Genomic DNA, 26,244 nt, shown 5'->3' with positions numbered 1-26,244 from the left:
CCCTTTACTTATGACACAGGCGCACGCTTGGCACTACTTTGTTGATGCACGTGCGGCTACTGCGCACACAATTCACAAACACAGAAAATTATTTTTTGTTTGGTTTTGACTGGAGTGTACTTTGGGGGTTACAGCACCCTTTAACGGTCAAGCCAGCCGGCCCTTTACTTATGACACAGGCGCACGCTTGGCACTACTTTGTTGATGCACGTGCGGCTACTGCGCACACAATTCACAAACACAGAAAATATATTATTTTTTAGCACTTGGGGGGAGCACCCCTGATGGACAAAGCACCCCCTGGACAACACTACAGCACCCCTTTAGGACTGGGACACTGCACAGGACTTTGGAGTGGACACAGCCCCTATGGAGAACTGACTGCACAACACAGTCCAGCCAGCCCCTATGGACTTTGAAGTAGTGGACACAGCCCCTATTAACAACAGCAGCACAGCACAACACAGCCAGCCCCTATGGACTTTGAAGTTGTGGACAACAGCAGCACTACACTACACTACACTACACAGCCCAGCCAGCCCTAACTCCCACCCTCCCTCTTCACTGTCCACAGCCGAGTGAGAAAATGGCGCCGACGCGGGTACCTTATATAGGATCCAAAACCCGCGAGACTCGGAAGGCGGGATGATGACGTTTTGCCTCGATTTCAGATCCGAGTCAGGCGGGAAAAGTCGAGCCTGACTCGGATCGGACTCGGATCGGGGGGGCTCGGGGGGGTTCGGATTTCAGAAATCCGAACCCGCTCACCCCTAGTTAAAAGTAGCATCTTCAGTGGTTTTGACAACGGGATCTAAAGGGGAGACTCTGGGCCTGATTCAGAGCCGCTCGTAAGCGGCCGCTCGTTCGCTCCGAGCGATGTTCGCACAACTGCGCATGCGTATGGGTCGTAATGCACATGCGCCAACCAGTCATTGCGGTTGGAAATCGAGCGCTCGCAAAACAGCGAGGGGCTGCTAATTTGAGTGACAGAATGAGGCGTTTGTGGGTGGTAACAGGGGAAGGTGCTTGAAAACGGGGAGTGGTGATCCGAACGCAGGCGTGCCAAACGGTCAAACTGGGCGTTTTAAGGGTGTGCATAATTAACAAAGCAGCGTCATCGAGCACGTCACTGGATTGTTTCTTAGCCTGAACTGTTCACATGATTGCGGTAGGAAAATCCAACCACAAGCACTGCGAGCAGTTCAGACGCCTTTCGATGTACTCGATTAATCTAATAAATAGCGGAGATGACGTATGATGCGAGCGGCCAGGGGGCGTCCTTACAAAATAGCGAGCGCATGTTTTGTTCACTCACTCAGACATAGAGGCGTCAACAGACCGTAAAGAGCGAGCGCTCAATTTAAATAGCCGGCCCCTTTTTCTGAACGAGCGAGCGCAAATAGCGTCCGGCTCTGAATCAGGCCCTATATTCAATACAATACACGCCTATTTTGTTATTGAATATAATTGCCCCTATACATCCAGCGAGCGAAACAGCTTTGAAAAGCACCGCATAGTAAACTTAGCTCGTAGTGTTTGGGTACAAATGCATTCTGTAGCCAATGAGATTGTAGTTTTGACTTGTTTGATTTGTTTTGATGTGACGCACAATTCGATGGGCTGAGACAGATGTTTATAAATAGAGAATACACTGTTTCACATTTGGTTTGTACCAAAAGTTGTTTTTTTCCCCCCCAATTTAACCATGCCAACCTAGCTTGTATACCTCAAAAAATTTTAAATATAAAATTGGCACATGACCACAGCCCCTACAAAAAGAGGGTGTGATGGTACCTCATTAGGGATTCCCACTTCGCAATGGGTACGCCACATATATGTCTAGAGTTTCTGAGAAGCACTAGGTCACCTCCAACCCTCTGGAAAGCACAATGAAACGCCATGCACGTTACAGGGACTGGCCTATGGTGCATGTGACAACACCGTGTGTGGGCGACTATACAGTATGTCAGGACTGTCCTGTCACAATTAGGAAACTGTAGACGAGTCATTTGGTTTTACCTGGTTATGTTCGGATCTTAAAAACTGCATCTTATTTACTATCCTGCTGTCATGTGTTTAGGATAGCCAATAAGATAAATCCGAACTTGTGGTAATTTGGCAAAAAAAAGCACAGAGCCACTCATCTCTAGTATTGAGGTATGCAGATGGTTTTGCACCAGTGCATCTAGCTCAGGGGTGGGGAACCTTTTTTCTGTCGAGGGCCATTTTGATATATATAACATTATTCATGGGCGGGGACGGGGCCACAATCGCCAGTGATTACGGCAATGCCTGGAGCATCCTGAGGATGCTCTGGGGAGTTGTAAGGGCAGCAGTGTGACCATCTGAAGCGTCCTAAGGATGCACCAGGCAGCACTGCTACATAGATTCTATTCCACCAGCCAATAACAGTTACCAACCTGATCTCTCTATCACTGTTGATAACTCGACAGTCCACCGTGCCCCACAAGCTCGCTGCCTTGGTGTCATCTTTGACTCTGAACTGTCCTTCGTTCCCCACATTCAATCTGTCTCAAAATCATGTTACATACATCTAAAAAACATATCCAAAATTCGACCATATCTCACACAAGACACTGCAAAAACTCTAATCCATGCACTTATTATTTCCCGCATTGACTATTGCAATAGTCTCCTTACTGGTCTTCCCAAAAACAGGCTCTCGCCATTACAATCCATTATGAATGCAGCTGCAAGGCTTACCTTCCTTGCCAAACGTTTATCATCTGCTGCCCCGCTCTGTCAGTCCCTCCATTGGTTGCCAGTTTTCTACCGTATTCAATACAAAATACTCTTACTTACACATAAGGCTATTAACCAAACCACACCAACATACATCTCTTCACTCATTTCAAAATATCTCCCTACCCGACCTCTCCGCTCAGCACAAGATCTGCGTCTCTCATCCCCACGCATTACTTGCTCCCATTCACAGTTACAGGACTTTCTTCGGGCTGCACCCACTCTATGGAATGCCTTACCACGCACAATACGACTTTCCTCTAGTCTCCAATCCTTCAAGCGTTCCCTGAAAACTCACCTCTTCAGGCAAGCTTATCAGATCCCAGAACTACCCACATAACCTCCATAGGCTCCATATGTAATTACATCCCCTTTCACAGTCCACACACAACTCACACATCGTCTTTCTCTCACATCCTCATGACATTTGGCCGACATTCCGGTGTAAATGGATCATGCAGCCCACCAAGAAACTCTGCATCCTGGCTGGACCAAAATGCAATATATAGCACCTATCCTTGTGTATCAATGCCTATTTCCCTATAGATTGTAAGCTTGCGAGCAGGGCCTTCCTACCTATATATCTGTCTGTTATTACCCAGTTTTGTTCTATTAATGTTTACAATTGTAAAGCGCAACGGAATATGCTGCGCTATATAAGAAACTGTTAATAAATAAATAACAATAATAGATTCTGGCTGCAGGGTGTCATTATAGGCACCCTGTTGTCCAGACGAGGCTAGCAGAAAAAAGCTCCGAGGGCCAGACCAATTGATTCTGGGGGCCTTATACGGCCCCTTGGCCTGAGGTTTCCCATCCCTGATCTAGATGGTCCATCCTGCACACATCACAGTAACTTACTCTTTCCCTCTTCTCTAGGGAGATGCTTCTGCAAACTAGAATAGGGTCTAGGGAGCATATTTACAAATGTTCTATTTTGAGTTTTGCGTGATTTCACATTTTATTTGCAATTGGTTTTCATTCAATTTTGCTGGTGATTTACTAAAAGCAAAATCGAATGTCAAATCGAGCATAAAATCGAATCCCACTCAAATCCCTTGCAAAATCAAATATCAGCATAACATTGGTACTTTTATGTAGACCAACATAGAAACCCCTGTTTTACTAGTAGTCTATTTGAAATTGAACACCAAATCGAACCTAAAATCCGTAAAATAATAGATCTGCTTCATGCTGGCAATTTTAGTATGAACAGGTGTGAATTACACAGATGCATGCACAGATCAGTGAAATCCGTGCATGCTTCTGTGCGTTAAAAGATTGTAAAGTGTTAAAATGTAAAATAAAATTATGTGGGGTCCCCCCATAAAAGCACAACCAGTGCCGGGCTTTTGTGAGCCGGTCCTGGTTTTAAAAATATGGGGGACAAAAGATGTAGGGGTCCCCGGCATTTTGCACAACCTGCACTGGGCTCAGTGAGCCGGTCCTAGTTTTGGAAATATGGTGGACAAAAGACATAGGGGTTCCCCGGATTTTCCAAAACCAGCACCGGACTCTTTCTAGCGTGTGTGTAATGCCACAGCCGGGGAACCCTTTCACTGTGTCCCCTAACCAGAGAACTATACTTGAGTGCTAGTCAGCCCAGGCCAGGGATACCTGGGGAGGTGGAGACCCCAATAAAGGGGTTCCCTCTCTCCAGAGCACCCCAGGCCCCACGGACATAAGTACCATCCTCTAAGGATGGAACTTCACGTATGACAGCTCACTGAGCTCAGACGCAGCATTTCACTTAGAAATGCATGGGTTGAGAGTTCATTAGCTGACACAGGGGTGCTGAAAACCGCGCCGACCCGGGGAAGGGGCGTGGCCTAACCACAGGAGGCGTGGTCATGCCCTCTTGGTATAAAAACATTTTAAAATTATTTTTGCAGTGCCTTGCGCTGGGGAGGAGATCACTGTGAGCCCCTCAGCCTAGAGCAAAGCCAGGGAGGGGGGCGCGATCAGTGTGATCGCTTCCCCCACAGGCATAGCAGTCTTCTACTGCAGCCCAGCACACAGCAGCGTGATTGATCTGAAGAGAGTAAGGGGGAAGATGTATCCAAACCTTCGAGAGGGATAAAGTGTGGAAGTAGTCCATAGAAACCAATCAGCTTCTAGCTGTCATTTCAGAGACTGTGCTAGAAGTTGGTTGCTATGGGCAACATCTCCACTTTATCTCTCGCCAAGGTTTAAAACATCTCTCCTTGAGTATCACATCAAATTTACCAAGTGAATCCAAAGGTGATGCTCTTCATAGTACTCAGCTCCAATCTGTTGGCATCGGGATAGCAACGCACCCCTAATCCTAAAAACTCTTGCTAAGAGATCCAAGATCTGTATATACTAGTTTGGATAATATATAAAATGGTTTATAAAGCATTTGGCAATCCTCTTTTAACCCCCCCCCCCATGTTTTAGGCTCAGAGAAACATTGCTGATGACAGCTGGTACAATAGGATTATTGTTTGGCTGTCATGCTAACTCATTTGAAAAGCATTGAAACCCGCTGATCTTTATAACACCTGGTAATGTATATTCAACACCTGACTGAATCCAGTTCTCAACGGAAGGTTTCATTAATAATTGTCTAATTGTGAACATCCTTGTAATAAAACAAGCGCCAGCCGTCAAATCTTCTTTTTCCGCTTGTGAACTCAGCTGAGCGTAGGATGTTTGTTACCCACATCGCCGTCCACAAACAAAAGACCTCTTGATTGAGTGCTCTGGTTATTTTTAAGTGCCATGTTCTCTGGAGGATAGACGACATTTACCGCGGCCTCTGTGAAAGCTACAAAGCTTTGCCTTTCATTCTTTATTTAACCTGAGTCCCCCATGGGAACATGGCTACGCTATCCTCCGTTCCTTTCTATATCTCCTTGAACTGACTATGCCATGACACACTGGCTACATATTCCCTAGGTTCTTTTTTTTTTTAAGATGGTTTAAGTACAACTGAAATAAAAGGACCTCACAGAGGATGTTCTAAGCAGCAGTTTTATCTGAGGTGCCAACAACTGGGGCTTATGTAACTGTGCAAAAAGGTCATGTGACCAATAGCGACAAATCAGTTGCTTTGCTAGAAAATGGACAGAATTTAGAATATAATCCGGCTTCTGACGGTCACAGCAAAGCTCCCTTTTTGTCTGTGCTGCTCATGTCATAAGCTTATTTACAGGGCTGGTTTAAAGGGGGAACGGTGTGATAGGGGCGGTCGTCCTGAAGCCCCCACACATAGAGGGGCCCCCACACTGGGTCGATGACGCCCTGCCGAGAACAGGTGTCCAGCGGCATCTGTTCCCAGGAGGAGGCTCTGCAGCCGCGGCTGTTCTACTGCATGCAGCAGCACAGTCAGTGCTGCATCAGCTTTCTAAGGGGGAGAGGGGCCGGCTTCACACTAGCGCATTGCCCCCCCGATTCCCCCTCTACCCTGGTTGCATTGGGGACGGAGCCAATGCGGCAAGCCCCACCCCCATATCCCAGCGAATCACTGCATTACGTCGCGCGGGGCTTAATAAATCGAGGAGGTGCCCTGGTCCTTTTGCAACCTGTACCAGCAGCAGCTTCTGCATCAAGTGTAACTAAGTATGTATGTGTACTGTTTTAGTGTGTGTGTATGTATGCAGGGCCGCAACTAGGGAGGGGGCACGTGCCCCGGGCGCTGGACTTGAAGGGGTGACGAGGAGAGGCTGCCAAGGTGGGGCGGCTCCAAATAGTTGCACGTGTGGATTTGGGCCGCACACCGGGACCTGCAGGCAGCCGTCTGCTGCCCGGCCTGGAGAGAAACAGCGCAGCCATTAGTCTAATGCGATGCCGGTCGCAAGCCAATCAGTCTTGCGGACCGGCAGCCAATCAGCAGCAGCTGCCAGTCCACGAGCTTCAATCAGTTCACGCCACATTAGAATGAGTGACGCTGACCAATACCCGGCATGTGGAATATCCGTCCCATCCCGCGCCGCCCGAGCTCACCCACCATGCAGCCCTGGCAGGTAAAAGGAGGGAGCTGGCTTACTGAGAGATCCCATTTTAATGTGAAAGTTCGATTTTAATAGTGTTTCATCTGTCCGTTCTGTGGGGGGCTGCTGTCACTGGGGGGAATTACTGTGACATAATGTGGATGGGGCATTACTGTGACATAATGTGTAGTCAGGGGCATTACTGTGACATAATGTGTAGTCAGGGGCATTAATGTGACATTATGTGTACTCTTAAGGGGCATTACTGTGACATAATGTGTAGTAAGGGGTATTACTGTGACATAATGTGTAAGGGGCATTACTGTAACATAATGTGTAGTAAGGGGCATTACTGTGACATAATGTGTAATGGGACTTTTTGTGACATAATGTGTAGTAAGGGGCATTTCTGTGACATAATGTGTAGTAAGGGGCATTTCTGTGACATTGTGTGTAAGAAGCATTACTGTGACATAATGTGTAAGGGGACTTTCTGTGACATAATGTGTACTCTTAAGGGGCATTACTGTGACATAATGTGTAGTAAGGGGCATTACTGTGACTTAATGTGTAAGGGGCATTACTGTGACATAATGTGTAAGGGGACTTTTTGTGACATAATGTGTAGTAAGGCGCATTACTGTGACATAATGTGTAGTAAGGCGCATTACTGTGACATAATGTGTAGTAAGGGGCATTACTGTGACATAATGTGTAAGGGGACTTTTTGTGACATAATGTGTAGTAAGGCGCATTACTGTGACATAATGTGTAGTAAGGGGCATTTCTGTGACATAATGTGTAGTAAGGGGCATTACTGTGACATAATGTGTAAGGGGCATTTCAGTGACATAATGTGTAGTAAGGGGCATTACTGTGACATAATGTGTAGTAAGGGGCATTTCTGTGACATAATGTGTAAGGGGACTTTCTGTGACATAATGTGTAGTAAGGGGCATTTCTGTGACATAATGTGTAGTAAGGCACATTACTGTGACATAATGTGTAGTAAGGGGCATTTATGTGACATAATGTGTAGTAAGGGGCATTACTGTGACATAATGTGTAGTAAGGGGCATTTCTGTGACATAATGTGTAAGGGGACTTTCTGTGACATAATGTGTAGTAAGGGGCTTTACTGTGACATAATGTGTTGTAAAGGGCATTACTGTGGCATAATGTGTTGCAAGGGGCATTACTGTGGCATAATGTGTTGTAAAGGGCATTACTGTGGCATAATGTGTTGCAAGGGGCATTACTGTGGCATAATGTGTTGTAAAGGGCATTACTGTGGCATAATGTGTAAGGGGCATCATGTGCTTTATGTTTTTTTTTTTTTTTAATTATTGTGGAGGGGAGGGCCGGGGGGCACCAAATGACTATCTTGCCCCAGGTGACAGAAATCTTAGTACCGGCCCTGATGTATATATGTGTTATTGTGTATACGTGTTAGTGTGTATACTGTGTATGTATTTGTTAATGTGTATATTTGTGTTAGTGTGTGTATACTGTTAATGTGTATGAGGTTAGTCATTGTCCCTGTCTTCATGTGTCCTGGGGGGGCTCCGTGTTGTTGTGCTTTTAGGGGGGGTAGGCTCAGCTCTGTGTGGCTTGGAGGGGGCCCCTACAACTTAGTTGCCCAGGGGCCCCCACAAGCCTTAATCCGGCCCTGCTTATTTGAAATGCATACCTCCCAACTGTCCCGCTTCCAGTGGGACAGTCCCATTTTTTTTGGACTGTCCCGCTCTCCCGCCCGCGGGCCGCAGTGTCCCGCGGTGGGGGGGAAGTTGGGGAAAGCACAAACCGCTGCCCTGCATAGCAGAGCAGCGTTTGTGCAGGAAGAGAACAGATGCCGTGCGCATGCGCACGGCATCTGTTCTCTTCTGTGGGTGCTGCCCAGCATCTCGGAGAGTGCTGGGCACGCCCCCAAAGTGACGGAAACGGGGGAAGCCGCGAGGCTCCGCCCCGGTTTCAATTGGATCCGCCCCTTTTCCAGGAAGCCACGCCCCTTTCCGGGCGCACACGCCTACGGCGCACGCACCGTCCCTCCTCGCAACATTGAAATGTTGGGAGGTATGGAAATGTATTTGTTACCAGGGGCTTTAAAAGGGCTGGGGGGAGGGCAAATCCCATACTTGCCTACTATCCTGAAATGGCAGGGAGGCTCCCGAAAATCAGGTGGCACTCCCGCTCGCCCGGTACGTACACCATACCTGCCACGTTTTCTCTTCCTGGATGCGCTACATTGCTTCTGAAAAGGGGGCGGAGCCTCACAGCACCCCCCGTTCCCATCCCTGTGGGGGCATGACCAGCACTCTCCGAGATGCTGGGCTGTCCCCAGGCTTCCCCCTACACTGTGAATAGATGCACAAAGCATCTATTCTCCCACTGCTTATCCGCTGCTCTGACATTTGTCTGATGTCTGCTCTGACATTTGGATTCACCTTCCAGGAGGGGTGATGCAGGTGCCCACTGATGGGGGCAGGACTGCTAGCATAATTGCCCTTGTGGATGTAATGCCCCACCACCCACACATACATCCACAGAGCCTCGTGATGAAGGTGATTATTGGCGTAATGTCTTTTAAATACATACTTTTGTAAAATTAATTGTTGTTCTCTTTTTTATATTATGCTCAGTTTGTAGTTGAAATGAGATAACCAAGGGGTCATCTCAGCAGTGTAACTAGAGCAGGTAAAGAATGCGCACAAGAGCCCCGGCATCCGGGGGAAGGAGCCGGACAGGGGCGGAGGGATCTGAAGGGATCCCTCTTCGCGAACCGGGACTCCTTCCCATAGGGAAAATATTGTATTTTCGGAGCTTGATGAATTCCTGTCCCCATACTAGTGTATGGGGGCAGTGGGCCATTCCGGTAAGCAGGAGATATCTGTGCTTTACCTTTTTGATGAATGGCCCAAAAACTTAAGTTCTACAATTGCAGGTGAAAATGTTTAAGCGATGATGAATAGAGCCCCAAAAGTGATGGTTCTTTTATGTTTCGGCCACCTTTCCAAGTATGGATGTTATACTGTATAAACTAAGTGGTGTTGTCAGGGGGAGCATTTTCTCCCCCTAACATAACACAAGTCCCCAGTGATGCCTACAGGGGGATAGCGGCAAATCCGACCCCCTTTCCATTGCTATGCCAGCAGCTGCGTCGTAGAGGCTGGACTGCCATGCAGACAGAAGAGGAGAGAGAGGGGCAGGATCCAAGCAAGGGGGTGGGGCTACACAGATCAGGGTCCCTGGCTCCGCCCTGCACCAGGAAGGTAGGAGGAGCAGCTGCAGGGTGACCACCACCCAGCATGTAAGGTAAAAGGGTGGGGGGACAATATATTGTGTGCCCCAATCTGTGTGAGTGTTCTGTGAGTTTGACTGTGCATGTGTGACCTCCCGGGAAGGCAGGCAATCCTCCCGGCTGCCGCCCACCTCTCCTATCCCCCCCCCCAATTATCTTTTAAACCCCCATAGCGGGGAGGGGGGGGCAGTGAGGCGATTCATGCTGAATCGCGTAATTTTTGGCCCCGCCCCCTGCACCACAATGTCTGTAATATCGGCATTGTGTAGCGGGGGTGGGGCCAAAATTACGCGATCGCGTGGCCCCCGCCTCACGCTCCGCCCACAAACACACATCATCTGGTCAGCCCCGCCTCCTTGTTCTTGTCACGCCCCCCCATGTTGCCGATCTGGCTGCTCCCTCCCGGAAGGGGCAACCAGAAAGTCGGCAAGCCCGTTTTATGCTGATTTAAAAAGACAAAATATGAATTTAATCAGTAAACAAAATTGTAAGTTGCCTCTGCTCAGATAACAAGGGATGGCCCACTTTTAAGGACGTTGGGCCTGATTCAGACCCGCTCGCTAAGATGCATACTCTCGCTGCTGTGTATGCATTGTGCGCATACCTTAGCGAAAGTTCACAATGCACTCGCTCGCTGCACATAGACAGCCCAGCAGAGTGAGTGACAGGGGAAGCCGTTATGTAGGTGGTAACGGGCTGGCTATTAAAAACGGAGGAGTGGAGGTGCAAACGCAGGCGTGTCTGAGCATCTCAACGGCGTGTTAGAGGTGTGCATAATTATAAGACAGCGTCATAGTACACGTCACCTGGCTGGTTATTACACTGAAGTGCTCGTAGTGCTTGCGGCAGGATATGGTCAACCTCAAGCGCTGCGATAGCATGCGATGTACCGATGGTTGCATACACTTCCTGGACATGACATGCACAAGTGGGCGTCTGAAAACAGGCTGGTGGGTGTCTGCATACACTATGTGATCGCGCTCTAAGAAATACAGGGCGTGCTAATGGATTGCTGTGCGCTAGCACTGCCTACGCAATTTGCATACACATAGTGTGAGTGATCGCATCTAGCGAGTGGCTCTGAATCAGGCCCTCTGTTCCCTACTGGATGCTAATGGACAACGGGAAAAAGGTATTTTTGGGAGTAGGAGTTGTTGCAAAAATGTACATGCTGCTTACAGAGGGGGCCAAACTGGGCATCAAAAATACAGATGAATAAAACGCTATAATATAAACAGACACGGGCTGATTCTGAGATTTACACAAACTGCAATCGCAGCTGCTTTCTCTCACGGATCACAGTCGCCAAAATATGTTAATGTCTTCTAAAGCACAGACGAGCACAGGGACGCCCATAGCTGCCTTCTCTTACCCGTCCGACGACGTGCAATAGCACAAACATCGGTACCATCCACGCACATCGGGCAGCCACGCGGCTTGTAAGTCAAGTCTAACCAGTCACAAACACAGCAGCTCACCTGACACGCAGACAGCTCTCATACTGTGACGGAGATCGCAGAGGCTAATTTATGCACGGCCATGAAACGGCGTTTAAACGGTCCGAAGCGCCTGCGTTTTTCTAACACCCTGCCGTTACCTCCCGCAATCGCTTACTACCTGTCACTCACTTTGCGCAATTGCAATACACGTGCACAGTGCTGAATTTCCGCATGCTCATTGGCAACAGCTGCTCGATCTGTGTAACTATCGGCTTTGCAAAAATCTCTTAAGTCAGGCGCAGACTTAAGCTGGGTACACACTAGACAATGTGTGTGCCCAGCGACGGCAGACGCAACTGGACGATATATTAGGCGAACCATACGCACTGCACAATCTAATGTACTACCAAGACTGTAGAGAGGGGGCCTGGGGAAGGGGGTGTGGCCTAATCACGGGAGGTATGGCCACACCTCTTTAGGAAATAAAAAATGAGTTGTGACGGGGGCAGGGCTTGGCAGTTTGTGTAATTAAGACCCGCCCCTTCACGGTAAATACTCGCGATTGACACACATTTACATAGGAGGTGGGGCTAAATTATGCGATTTATGAAGAATCGCTTCATTAAGACCCTCCCCCTACACGGGGACCCGCGTTCACCGTGGAAGTGGGCAGAATGAGGGAGAAATACCTACCCTTCCGGGGGTGCGGGGATTTACCCGAAAAATCGGGAGCCTCCCGCAAAAACCGGGAAGGTAGGCATGTATGCCATGGTGTTGTTCCTGGAATCTTGGAACGACGCAGGGGGCCCGCACAATAGCAGCCATTGAAAAGATGCATGTGATGGTGGCAAAGTGTCTCCATCTGATTAGAAAACATTGATGGTTGCCAACCAATGGTTTCCGATCCTAATGTAGTGCTGGAATGCTTACCAGCGTGGCCGGTAGGCAAATATTTGTATTTTTTTATTATTATAGTAAAGGAAAATTTAAAGAAGAGTTTAAGTGGAAATGCTGAATATTACTTACCTAGAATTTGTTTATTTATCTGTTCTAGGTGGATATTCAATTTGGCTGCGAAAAACCGTAATTTTCGCCTATTTCAATTATCCCCGTTTTTAATCTCAAAGACTTTTCGCCAGGGACAAAAGTCTTTGAAAAAAAACAGGGATAACTTTTTAAAATGTTTAAGATGGCTAAAAAAATTGCAGAATTGGAGTTTAGGGGTGCAGGCTATTTTTTTAAGCCTGGGAATGTCCCCTAAAATGAATGTGTGTCAAAAAAAAGTTTACAAAAAAAAAATTGGGACACCCCAAAAAATTTACTTTCATTTTGGCGCTAAAGAAAAAATTTTGGGGACAAAGTCCTAAAGTAGCAAAATTAATTCCAGAGGGGTTCCCTTATATGCGGCAGGTGTTTTCTTCATTGCGGGTAGTAGCGGCAGGTGCATTTTTGAAGAATTTTCAAAATTCATTTTAGGGACTTAAAAATATGCTTGCACCCATTTTCATGTACCCCAAATTTGATGGCCATAGTTATTTTCCCCACAAAAAATCTAAGTGCTATTCTTCACTACCTTCTTCCAGGCGCATTTATGCACCTGCCGCGGCTATTTAAGAACCCATAGTGTCTGGACATCTTTAGGGGGAAAATTTCCCGAACATTCCCTATTTTTTTCGATTCTTACCTTTCCGCCTTGTCCCGATTTCGCTGATTCCTAATTGAATACGGGGATAAGCGGGCACGCGTCCGATACTTTATCCCCGTCAAAACCTCCGATGTGGAGCGAAAAGTCCAGCACGGACTTTTCGCTCAAAATTGAATACCCCCTAGTGGTCCCCTGAACTCAGAGAGCTGCTGATTGCTCATGGGCAATACGCTGCCTATATGGATAACTTGGTAGGCGTATGGAGGGTCCTATATGTGTGCAATAGTCCTGAGATGAACTATCTCCTGTTAAGGGAGTCTATTATCCCCCAATCTGTCTGTCGAAATCCCGTATCAGCGATATACTACCGACAAAAACGTGGAAACCCCCGGCTCGCCCCAGGAGACTTCAGTAAATCAGCTTATGTATGCATGGAAAACTAAGGGTTTAAAAACAAAATTATTGCGACTAAACAACCCTTTTTCTTAATTTTCCTAAATGCTGCCCTCTAACCACTAAATCACGTCCCAAATTCTCCCAATTACGTTCCTACTGTATCACTGTAGGCTTCCCCTGAGATCTGGAAATCGGTATAATCCTAATAAAAACAAGACTGTTTGGAGGTTTGCTTCAATGAATATATCATTCACTGCTTTTTGGGATAATGCTGATAGTTCAAAAGGAAATGTAAATACCTTCTGTTTTATACATTATGCAGTTATAATGCAATTAACAGGGAACATGTTACACGTAGCAGAAATAATGACTTAATGTGTGTTTGTTCTTTTACCTAAACACTTCAATCCTTCTGCAGCTCACATGCTCCTTGAGATTTATCATATACGGTATAAACTGGCAAAAATTCAATATTTGACTTCTGGGGAGACTGGATCTCCCCCGAATGATTGTTATGTCTATAAGGTAAAAATTCTGTCCAATTATTGTAACAAATGACATCATTAAATTGAGTCACATTTTATAACCATTGTAAAACGCATTTAACTACCGTCTACAGGGGAATCTGCCGGGACGATAGTATAATATTGCTCTTGTTTCTATCACTGTGCTTTTGTTCCTTCTGTTTATTACTGTCCGTATTCAAACGTTTTGCAAGTGGAAATCAGTGATTCAGATTGATTTTGTTTTTTTTTTACCCCAAAACCAGACTTTTGATGAATGTTGAGTAACACAATAGCAGAAATATGATCTTACAACTGATTTAATTGTAGTCAACCAACAAAGTACAACAGATAGCACTTACGGGGGTCAATCCAATTAGGGGTGGCTGTACGCTGCACTTACGGTACCTCCGTGCTCGCATGGGGCTGCAAGCAAAAATGTGCGTTTCCAGGGTGAGATCGGGCTACAAGGGGAGCTAATTGCTGTATCATTGCCGTTCCAATGGCAATTCGCCACCTAAAGGATTGACCCCAATAGACTAAGCCAGTCTAGGCACGAACTAGTAGGGCTGTTGTCCGGAGTGCCATAGCCTAAAGGCTATGCTTGAACTCCATCACCATCGTCCGACTCTGGAAAATCTCTCCCCCCACCCTCCTGCTGGCATTATTGGGTATACGCTCAGGGGGAGGGGTGGGGCACGGCAGTGTAGCATAGGACGGCAAAGGGTGACTGTTCAGCAATAAGTATAAGTTATAGGTTCCAGTCAATACATAGACAGTAAAAAGGTTGACAATGTCTAGCTAGACAACAGATGTTAGAAAGGCAATAGGCCGAAAGGGACAAAAGGTCAACATTGATGAAGGTCAACAGGTACGAAAGTTTGACTGGGTCAAAGGTTGACACAAAAATGGTCATCATATTTTTCTGGGTTTTTTTTAGGGTTAGGCACTTACCGGAGGATTAGAGTTAGGCACTAGAAGGAAAAGTTAGGGTTAGGCACTTATCCCGTCGGTTAGGTTTAGGCACTTATCCCGCTCCAGGAGGGAGGGTCAGGATCATTTTTTTGTAGTCAAAACTCTGGAGTAAAAAGTATATGGCAGGTGAGGCACTGCCTCCCCTGTCTACCTTTTCTGCACATCCCTAATCAAAACACACCAAATTTCCAGCCCTATATACTGCTGCACCTTTGTATAATGCCCACATGAACCCACATGTATCTGTAAATCTGGCTCTGATAATAGCCAGTGCCTCCCCAGCCATTTACCTCACCGCACGTCACTGCAAGGAAAGGGTTAGGAAACAGAAAAAAATCAATGTGTTGACCATTTTTGTGTCGACCTTTTGACCCTGTCGACCTTCATTCATGTTGACCTTTTCTGTATCTACCTTTTGTCTCTGTGGACCTAAAGTATTGCCTGTCTAACATCTGTTGTCTATCTAAACATTGTCTATCTGATTCCTGTCTATCTTTTATACCAAACCCATAAATTCTGCATGTAAATTGTACTTTACAATAGGTTAAGGGATTGATTCCGAGATGGAACTTTGCACCTGGACAAAACTTTTTGCACTGCAGGCAGGGGTGTGGCCAAACCTTTTCAGTCCCATTATAGCAAAATTTTGAAGGGCCCCGCTCCCCAATGTTTATAGATTTGAAAATTTCTCCTGTGATTACAGTGGTGTCAGTGGAGGGGTAAGTATAGCGTATGGTGCGATGTACAGTAGATGCACCGTACACCCTGCACCCATGATAGATATGCCCGTGACTTACAGATCGGTCAGATCTAATCTCTGGGCTACAGTATAGATCTTTAACTGCAGTTGCTAATCATTAATCTCTTTTTATATAAATGAGTTATTGTACTTGGCAAAAATAAAACCCTGAAAAAACAATTGTGTAAAATAATAACTTGCATAATCCTTTTAGAAAATGTTGCGATTTATGTAGACACTTGAATTAATTGGCGGATAGAATAAATGGGAAACATTAAACATTGGGAATTAAAGCACTGTTCTATTTAATGTCAACAGACGCCAGCTTGGTACAGTATCTGCCAGTCGCCTTTATTATCACACTTCAATGGGAAACTAGGGCAATCAGTCTTCCTACACTAAATGCAGTGAGCTTGTTACAATTGGGAAATAGATTTCAAATTTACCAGCCATACCGAAAAGGAGGGACTGTGCATTATTAGCAAAATATCTGCCGTTATATTATAGATGGCTTTTCCTAAATACATACACAAAATGCAATAACTAGTAGTAAGAATTTGTATCCTATAGCTGTAACAAAGGATCACAGTGCCACCAAAGCTGCAGGTCATGAAAGGTACTGCGTAGGATTTAGCCAGTTTGTGGAAAAATGATTTGGTGCAGGGTGTGTAGTGCCACAAGTGACGTGTTTCTAGGCTTCAGGATGCATAGCTCTCCTAACCGCAGTTTTGTTAGATGTAAATATGTAAGTGGTGCCGCGTGTAGCTTTGACAGGTAGTATGTTGTTAGATTATTTCTTTGTGATCTTAATGCATCAGCATTTGGCCTCCAGCATTTTATGCTCCATTTTGGCAAATATTAGAACACCATCGAAAAAATATTTTTTTCTTTAAAAGTGTTAAGAAAGCTTGGGTCTAGACCAGGGGTGGGGAACCTTTTTTCTGCGAGGGCCATTTTGATATATATAATATTATTTGCAGGCCTGGGGCAGGCCACGCGCCATCTGTGTAAAGTCACACGGGGGCTAGGACACAATCGCCAGTGATTACAGCAATGCCCGGATCATCCTGAGGATGCTCCGGGGAGGTGTAAGGGCAGCTGTGTGAGCGTCTGAAACGTCCTAAGAATGCTCCAAGCAGCACTACTGCATAGATTCTGGCTGCAGGGTGCCATTCTAGACACCCTGCTAGCTAGATGAGGCTAGCAGAAAAAAGCTCAGAGAGCCAGACCAAATGGTTCCGTGGGCCCTATACAGCCCCCGGGCCTGAGGTTCCCCATCCCTGGTCTAGACTCACAGGTGCTTTAAGTAATATTTAAATCATTTTATCAGTTCTGAGATTAGAGGAGAACCCAAAAAGGAGCTGTAGTGAAACGCGTCTACTTCTCTCAGCGCTGAGAAACGCCTCCTGTTACTCATAGTATTTAAAAAGTCAAAATTTTTTTTAAAAAATCACCATAAATAAGTGTCAAAGCCCAATAATTGGCTGAGACAGAATCTGCACAACACCATTTGCGAATGGCAACAAGACGCCATTTTGCGAATGGCCGCAAAACGCCATTTTAACGAATCCCACAATATCAGTACATACGGCGATGCTATTATTTAGCGTCATGCGATTCCCACGCAATAGTTAAAAGTCCTCATTATATAAATACATACCTTTACTAAAACATATAATATGAACAGTCCTGCAAAACACGTACCACGGTGTATTCCACAAACACATAGACGCACAACGCTAACTAGCGTCTTTTCTTAATATCCTCACACTTATACATTGCACACTTACGGTACATAGGAAGGTTCCCTAGCATTAAGGGTAATATCAAAGGTTTTATTAATTATTAATTATGTAATAAAGCGACTGTACTTAATATCTAAGGTTTAGTACATGATTAGCATACCGTGTTTGTGCCATTCTGAACCACTGTTTATTTGCAGATTTCCGGTTCCATCGGCAAGGAAATTGCAACATGCGTCTGGGAATTATGGCTCATAGAGAGATAGGCATTGAAATGTACTCTGTTCATGTAATGTAATTAGCCAGTTTAGACTTGTTCTTCGGCGGGAAAACGGACACAAAGAAGCTGTTGGAGGCTGAACTATTACAATACAAACTGACCTATGAACTGCATCGTAACGGGAGAAACAGGAAGAAGAACCAATGGGATTATGTCAACTTGTTCTATTGTATTGCCTATCTCTGCAAGGGTTTATATGCAAGCACCCTGAATCTGCCAGTCAGTCATCTTTTCTTTGCTGTTGACGGAGGTTTCATAGTTGATGCTGGGAATCTGGATTCAGAGCGCATGCGTATGTATTTGACTGTACCTAGTGATTGTATAATCCTTTTGCACTAATTGTATTTAGATCACAGCATGTAACTATCTTCTTTTTGGTGAATAATATCTTTTTGTGCTTTGGAACCACAATCAAAGTCTGGAGAGCAATTATTTCTTGTGCGACTTATAACACTAAATAGCGACATTTAGGGTGTATAGATAGGTAGGAATTCATATATGAGAGACCATAACATTCAAAATCTCATTGATATAGAAAATAACAAAGTAAAAGGTCAGTTCCATATACAGAAAACACAAAAACATTTCTATCCTTTTTTTTATCTTATCCCAGCACGACTTACGTTTTTTTATTTACACTTATTTTCTGTGTTCCATTTTTTTTATCCACAGATCAAGCTCTGTTAATAAGCAACATTTTATGATGCAACCGTATTTGTAATTCACAAAAAAACAATTTGACTACAAAATAAGTTTTTGTTACAGGCTGATTGCTACACGCTTATTACGTTTATTTTGCTTTGTTATCATAATCAAGCATTTGGAAAGCCCCCTGTAGGAATCACATGATTTTCCCTGAAACCAACTCATTTTTTACCATGTGTGCTAAATACGTTACTTTAGTTACTGGGAAAAAAAAAGTCTCAGGAGAAAATTTTCTTTTAAATTATTTGTATCAAGACAAATATTTGAATTACAAATGACTAAATAAAGTACATAAAACAAACAGAATGTTCTTGCTATTTTAGAACAAGCTTATTTATTTATCATGTACAACGGGCATGATAAATACATTGTTAAGAAATGTTTTCCTTCCGTTCAAATAATAAAACAAGTTACAAGTACTGCAAAATAAAATGTTTATGTTATTACTGTTTTGTGCTAAAGTTGACCAGTAGAAGCCTCGATGATAGGTGATTTATGTTAGGGTTAAGTTTTATCTACATTTTAGGTGATTTATGTGAGGTTTAAGTATGAAAACTTTAATGTCAGATGAGTTATTTTAGGGATACGGATTACAATTCTAATGTTAGATTATTTATTTTAGAGTTAAGTATTAAAACCTCAGTGTTAGGTGATTTATGTTAAGGTTAAGTATTAAAATGCCCAGACACTGCTATAAGAGATTGCAGTGCCCCAGTCTCCGTCCCCTTTGCAATACACACGAGGGCATACTGCCTACTTTTCAGAAAAAGCAACACCTATATGCACAACATTGAAGAGAACGTGTATTGCTCAGTCCGCGAGACGTCATAAAATGTACTTACTTCCAACTGTAAATGAGCACCAAAGCAGTTACATACAGTACTATAGTATATATAATTACACAAGATGATTTACCATAGGCATTATTATGCACTCAACAATCTTCTATCATCTTAAATTACCCCCTCTAACTGTCATGTGATTCTTCACACATCTCCTGTAAATCATCACACATCATTGGGCACACAGCTACTCATGTAGTCATCAGTGTGCTGGAGGGCGGTGGCCATTTTCTTGTAGCACACATCCTCCTAATTCTTCTGGCCAGTGTTTCCTCCATTGTGGGAAGAGAATGATGACCTCACCGCCGTGTTGCACTCACCCAGTCTGGCATCTGTGAGCTTTATAGACTTTTCAGGGATTACAAGTAAAAACTGATTGGTGCACTGGAGAGAATGATAGTGTAGTAGCAGACCTAGGGGCGTATCTATAATGGGTGCAGGGTGTACGGGGAACACAGGCCCCTGGGTCCAGGGGGGCCCCGCACCGCACACCCTGTACCCATAATATTACTTACCTCTCCGGAGTCCCACATCAGCGCGGGGGTCCAGCGCTGTATAACGACTGAAAAATGGCCGCAGCCATTTTCCCGTCGTTTGGGCATGCGCAGTACAGGGAAAATGCCCGCCGCTGCCATTTTCCCGGTGACCTGTGCATACTCTATAGACTCTGGGCACACTCTAGTGCCCAGAGTCTATAACTCCGGCGCTGGCGCCGTACAGCTCTGTGCGCTGCCGGGCAGAGAGGAGGGGGCCTGTGTTGGAGACTGCACACGGGCCCCCTCCTCTCTAGAAACGCCCCTGAGTAGACCTAATTTACATTAATGTATAGTGCCAAGATGAAGTTGGTATATGTGACCAGAGATGGTGGTGCACCCCTATATCTATAATAGGTGTGGGCTGTGTTGTGCATATGAGCCCCTGGGTCCATGGAGGCCCACACCGCTCACATAGACTACAGTACTTACCTCATCGATGAGTAAATTGTCACAGATATCTTTGGGAAAATGTCGCAGAAGCCATCGTCCCAAAGATCTGAGCATACACGGTAGAGAAATCATTGTAAAAATTACTCGGGCACCATGTTCCCGGAGTCCGGCACATTCACACTAAACTATGGCACAGAATGCGCCGGCAAGACAGGGGGGCTCACACGGGGACTGCGCCCACCCCCTTCTCTCTTAAACTGACCATGACCCCTACAGTTAATCAAATTGGTCAAAGGGAAGAAAAAAGTACTCAAAGGCACAGTTAATAGATCATCAAAAATAAAATATAAACTGTTAAAAAGTAACTTTTAATCAGTATGTATTAAAACAAAAAAACAAACAAAAAAACCCCCAAAATCTAAAACTGGACAAACATTCAAACACAGCTTAATGTGTAACAATAGAGTGCAAAATTGTGCACTAAAAGAACTACCACAATTGGATACTTTTGCATGCGCGAGACCCGGATAGCGACGGGCAAGCCGTCGCTCCGGGTCTCGTACCAAAGGGGGAGTGCTGTCGATGTTGAGTGACAGCACACCCCTTTTGGTGGGCGGGCCGGGGGAGTGGCTGCCCAAACGGAGGCGTTCCCATGTGAACGTCTCCGTTTGGGGCTGGCCCCACTGACATCACGAGTGATATCAGTGGGAGAGATTTCGGCTCTGTTAGAGCCAAAATCTCTCTGGGGCTTGCGGCAACGAGACCCTACCACAAGGGTCTCATCGCAAGCCCGATGGTCGCGATGGTCTTGACCATTGCGACCATCTTCCTGGCCGCTCGCTATAGCTGTGGGTGGTCACCCACAGCTATGCGAGCGACCAGGAGGCCGCTCTAAAAGAAAAATAGCCCGGCCCTGATTCAGAGCTTGTATCCTTAAGAGGAGCAAAAGGCAAAATATGTCAGAACAAAGTAATACAAAATAAATCTGTTTTGTTACTGGTTCCTAGAAAGTTAATAGGCTGCCTGCTAGCTCCACCCACATTGTGGCTTCCAATGTGTATAATCCTCAGGGGAGGTGCGAGCATAAATCAGCGATAACTGTTGCCTCGGAGCTGCTGGGGGTTGATCGTGGGTCTCTGATTAAATAGCTTATTGCATTTTACCCTGGAGAAGAGTCCGTATGACCCATGAAGTGGCTCATTCAATCTGCCGCTTAGATTGATAATCCCACAAGTCCTACTTCTCAACATTTACTGTATATGTAAATCAGAGTGATTTATACCAAAAGTATATTATACAGATTACTTTGCAGAAAATGTAATACAGAATATTTCACAGAATAGTGACTGTGGGCCTAATTCTGACCCGCTCGCGAGCGCAGGACGCTTGCAAGCGGGTCGATGGTGCCCTAATGCGCATGCGCACAACGGAGGGAGCTCCGTCATGCCCATGCGCGAGACCCGGCTCGCATCAAAGGGGGCGTGCTGTCGATGGTGACTGACAGCACGTCCCCTTTGGTGGGCGTGCCGGGGGCGTGGCTTCCAGGCAGAGGCGTTCCCATGGGAACGCCTACTGTGTGGGTCCGGCCCCACTGACATCACTAGTGATGTCAGTGGGAGTGATTTTGGCTCTGATAGAGCCAAAATCACTCCAGGGCTTGCGGCAGCGAGACCCTACCAAAGGGTCTCGTCGCAAGCCTGATGGTCGCGATGGTCTTGACCATCGCGACCATCATCATGGACGGTCGCATAAGCTGTGGGTGGTAACCCACAGCTATGCGAGCGTCCAAGAGGCCGCTCCAAGTTGAGGTAGCGGGGCCCTGATTCAGAGCGAGTGCTCTTGTCAGAGCGTCCGGCTCTGAATCAGGCCCTGTGTTCCTTCCTCTCCGATAGAGACGCATCACCTAGCCTGAAGCCGTAACACGGTGATGGACCACAGCTTAATGTAAGTAACTGCCCTGGGCCATACAATCCAGAAAATCTAAGTGGGAGCCGGGTGGATTTTTTATCTGAGCTCTTTACAATCAGCCACAGCACAAAAGAGCAAAAAAAAATCCCTTTCATCTTTATTTCATACCATTTAAATCCTTCTATTTATTGCTGCAATGTCCAAATATAGTCATCAAATATATTGTTAGTGTGCAGAAAAATTACTGATTTAAAATGTATTTTCCTACTGTATACCCTGTATTTTTATATCAATATAATGAGAAAATTTAACTATTTCTTAATTTCACTGCACATCTCCCCGTTTCCCGTTGCACGATTACAAAGATCGCGGCACTGCATTTTTGGTCTAGATCACGTTCCTAATCCTCTGAGTCCCATCTGCAATCTTGCTTCACTTATTTTACAATCCCTGGATAAATAAATAAAAGTGACTTATTCCCACTCATATAAAACAGGTCTTTTTTTAAGTATATTTAATACAGAAATCTTCACACAATAGTTAAAATAATAGTGACTGTGTCTTCTCAGTTAGAGTCTTATTACTTAGCTTGATGCTAGTGTGGCAGTTCCCATGTAAGTATCTGCCCTGGGTCACACAATCATGACAACCTAAGTGGGAGCGGATAGATCCTTTGTCTGAGCTTTGTACAATCGGTGTACAGAGAACATGATAAATTCGCTTTGAGACGGCAATAAAGTTATATTACAATTTCTGTTTTATGTTGTCTTATTAATACATATGATGCTTGGTAGCCACTAGCTAGGTACGAGTAGGTGCCTGTATTTAAATGTAAAATATTTTTTGATCCTAAGAATTGGATGAGGGGCGCTCAGTTCTGCCTGCATCAATTCAGTGTAACAGGAACCAGAGGTCTCAAGGACCCGCCATGGCACAGCAGGAGGCCTGAACTCTAACAGGCGCTACTGTTGTTGTGTCTTTCCTGTCTGGTGTTCCTCTAAGACAGAGAACCATTCAGAGCCCTACGGGCACCGCAAGTACCCTATGCTACCACTGCTTACATAAAGGGCTATAGCGCCTCTAACCACCAGGGTGTATGTTATCTTACAGCTCAGCGGACTACAACATCCAGCAATACCTCTGCACTCCAGGCTGCATCATAAGTACCTGTTATATACCTGCGTCTCTATGCTACCTGTTCTACCTGGTTAAATAAACCCGGCTAAACTAAAAGATGTGTGGATTAAGCGCCAACAGCAACATTTTACTGCTCAACACACCTAACATCCTACACACTCTGGCCCATTGTGTGTATTGTCTTCCTGCTGGATAAATACATTTACATCAATTGTCCTTCACAGGCACATACGGCTCATCTAAACCCAGACTGTCCAGGAACCTTGGTGTGGAACAAGCCGATACCAGGATCAACAAGCCAAAGTGACACTGAATAAGAGGATCTGAGTGAGTGCAGACAGACCCTCAGTAACCTTTATAAAGAATGTACAGTGCAGGGATCAGCATGAGTTTTGAGAAGCTGACAGGTGCTACATGGAAATTTGCTACGTGGATGCAGTTACAGTTAAAGACGCTATAAAAAGTTACTAGCAATCCTGGTGATAATCCAAGCACAGAAGACGTAGATAGAGCCACGGGTACAATTGGTCTAGCTGTGGAATCACACGTATATTCCGTTATTAATGGTAAAGCTATTGCACATGGGATGTGGGAGACTCTGCAGATGGCTTGTGATGATAAAAAAAATAATGAGATTTAAATAACTTGAAGCACACATTATATGCAATAAAATGTTATCCATCTCTCTGCAATTGACTTCAGTGGCCATCATAATAGATGATGAAGATGGCATGTTGAGGAATCTATCATTGCCCACCTGGTGACATTTAAAAGCAAATAACTATAAAATTTAAAACAAATATTACCCAAGGACAAGAAGGGATACCAAGCGAAATTTACCCCATTCTAGGCTCCCCACAAAGAGCACCACTCCACTCTGATCTGCCGGCTAACATCCTGACCTAGCTGTATGCAACTACCCCACTCTGTACTACAGACTATTACACTCATCCAACCTACAGACCACTACCCCATTCTGACCTGAAAACACGACTACTGTCATTCAGTCTGCAGGCCATATGCCACTCTAACCCGCAGACTATCACCCTCATCCTGTAAAACTGTCACGGCTGGCTCAGGAGGATCTTCTACTGAGGAGCTGAAAGTTGAGTATTCGGGTTGTGGAAGGAATCAGAGGCGAGGGGCCTGGATGTATGGCCTCTTCTTCCACAAGTATCGGATATTGATGAGACCTGACAAAAGGCGCGGAGTCTAACCTGCTGGGAGGTGTTCACCAGTGACCCCTCCAAGCGAGATATGGGTTTAAGCTGCACCTAGCAAAGCAGGGTGCAGCCCTTTGGTCAGGTATCCGATACAGGTGGGAAATGGAGGGAGATAACACTGATAATGCCCAGGAGAGTTTACTTCTGAAAGAAGCACTAGCGAGGATTCTGTACTTGGATGTTGTACTGAGTACGTGGGCAAGGTATCAGATGCACCGCTGGCACAGTAGAGTGACACTGTAGTTGTACTCATGTGTGATACTAAGTACGCGGGCAGAGTATCCAGATGCACTGCTGGCATAGGCGAGTGGCACTGTAGTTGTACTCGGATGTTGTACTGAGTACATGGGCAAGGTATCCAGATGCACCACTGGCACAGGAGAGTGGCACTGTATTTGTACTCGGATGTTGTACTGAGTACGCGGGCAAGGTATCCAGATGCACCACTGGCACAGGAGAGTGGCACTGTAGTTGTACTTGGATGTTGTACTGAGTACACGGGCAAGGTATCAGATGCACACCTGGGCCAGGAGAGTGACTAGAAATGACTCAAGAGCAGAAAAGCAAGGGAACCTGGAACGAAGAGATGGCAAGCAAACACTAGTAGTAACGACGTTGTACAGGCAACTTCCTGTTGACCAGAGCCCAGTAATATACCCTAAGGTAGCAGTCCATTGGAGGGCAGCGTCAGCTGACATCTACCATGCTTCCATTGGATGAAGGGTCAGTCAGGTGATGAAGACTGTCATGGCTGCACCCATGGCGGCAACCTCGGTAACCAAGTCACGGAGCAGCACATGAATGTCCAAGTTCACCTAAGGCATAATCCTCAGCGTGTCACTCATCGCTGCACCTGACGTCTGACCGCTCGAGAAGTCAGGGGAAGTCGGCTCTGTGGTGAGTAACGGCCGATCCTAGGCCGAAACCTGACAAAAACTCTGTGGTAAAGCACTGTCCTATATAAAGATACATCTATTGTACATCAGCTTTCTAGGTTAATGCCATTATAATGCTTACATTCTGTAGTCACTACCAGGAGATGATGAATGATTCATGGAATATGTACAAGCTGCATTGCCACAGAAAATGCCCCGGGAGGTTTTCCACCTACCAACCAACCATTGATTCCATCTTGTTATCTGTTTTGTAAATTATCAAAGCAAAGTGGATTCAGGTCCCCAGAATTGCCGTGCATGTATCGCAGGAGTCCTTTGCACTTCAATTTAGGTCACCTCAGTTTAATAATTTGTGGAGAGCATCAATAATTCAACTTGACATGAGTTCTATATGGGAGAGCTGTCATACAAGTACCATCGCATTTTACTTATTAGACTCAGCATTTAACTCTTCCATTCCAGAATTCTCGCAGCAGCTAGGAGTTGACTACTAATCATAAGAATGTAATTATTGTTATATACAGTATATATATTTTACATTTAAATGGTAAGCTACTTACCCAATTAGCTAAACGATAAAGGGGACTGGCCAATATGCAACAACAATAGCAAAAGTCAAACTCCGGTTCCTCTGACCTAAATAGCAGATGCTGGGCATGATGTGCTATAACCCATAGCATCCAATCAGAGGTCTGCTCTTGTTAGCCCGATGACACATGACTGCTAACAACTGATATCTGATTGGTCGCTATGGTTTAAAGCAAGCTGAATCACTTCATTCTGAAGGATTATATCAAATAAGCCATTTTGTGTTGGTGTTTGTCATTTAAACAATAAAACTTGTAAAGGGTTTTGTACAATAGAATTCATAACA

Source organism: Taudactylus pleione, unplaced genomic scaffold (genome assembly GCF_031769625.1).
Source record: "Taudactylus pleione unplaced genomic scaffold, aTauple2 ptg000212l, whole genome shotgun sequence".
NCBI lineage: Eukaryota > Metazoa > Chordata > Amphibia > Anura > Myobatrachidae > Taudactylus > Taudactylus pleione.
This window is presented reverse-complemented; position numbering follows the sequence as displayed.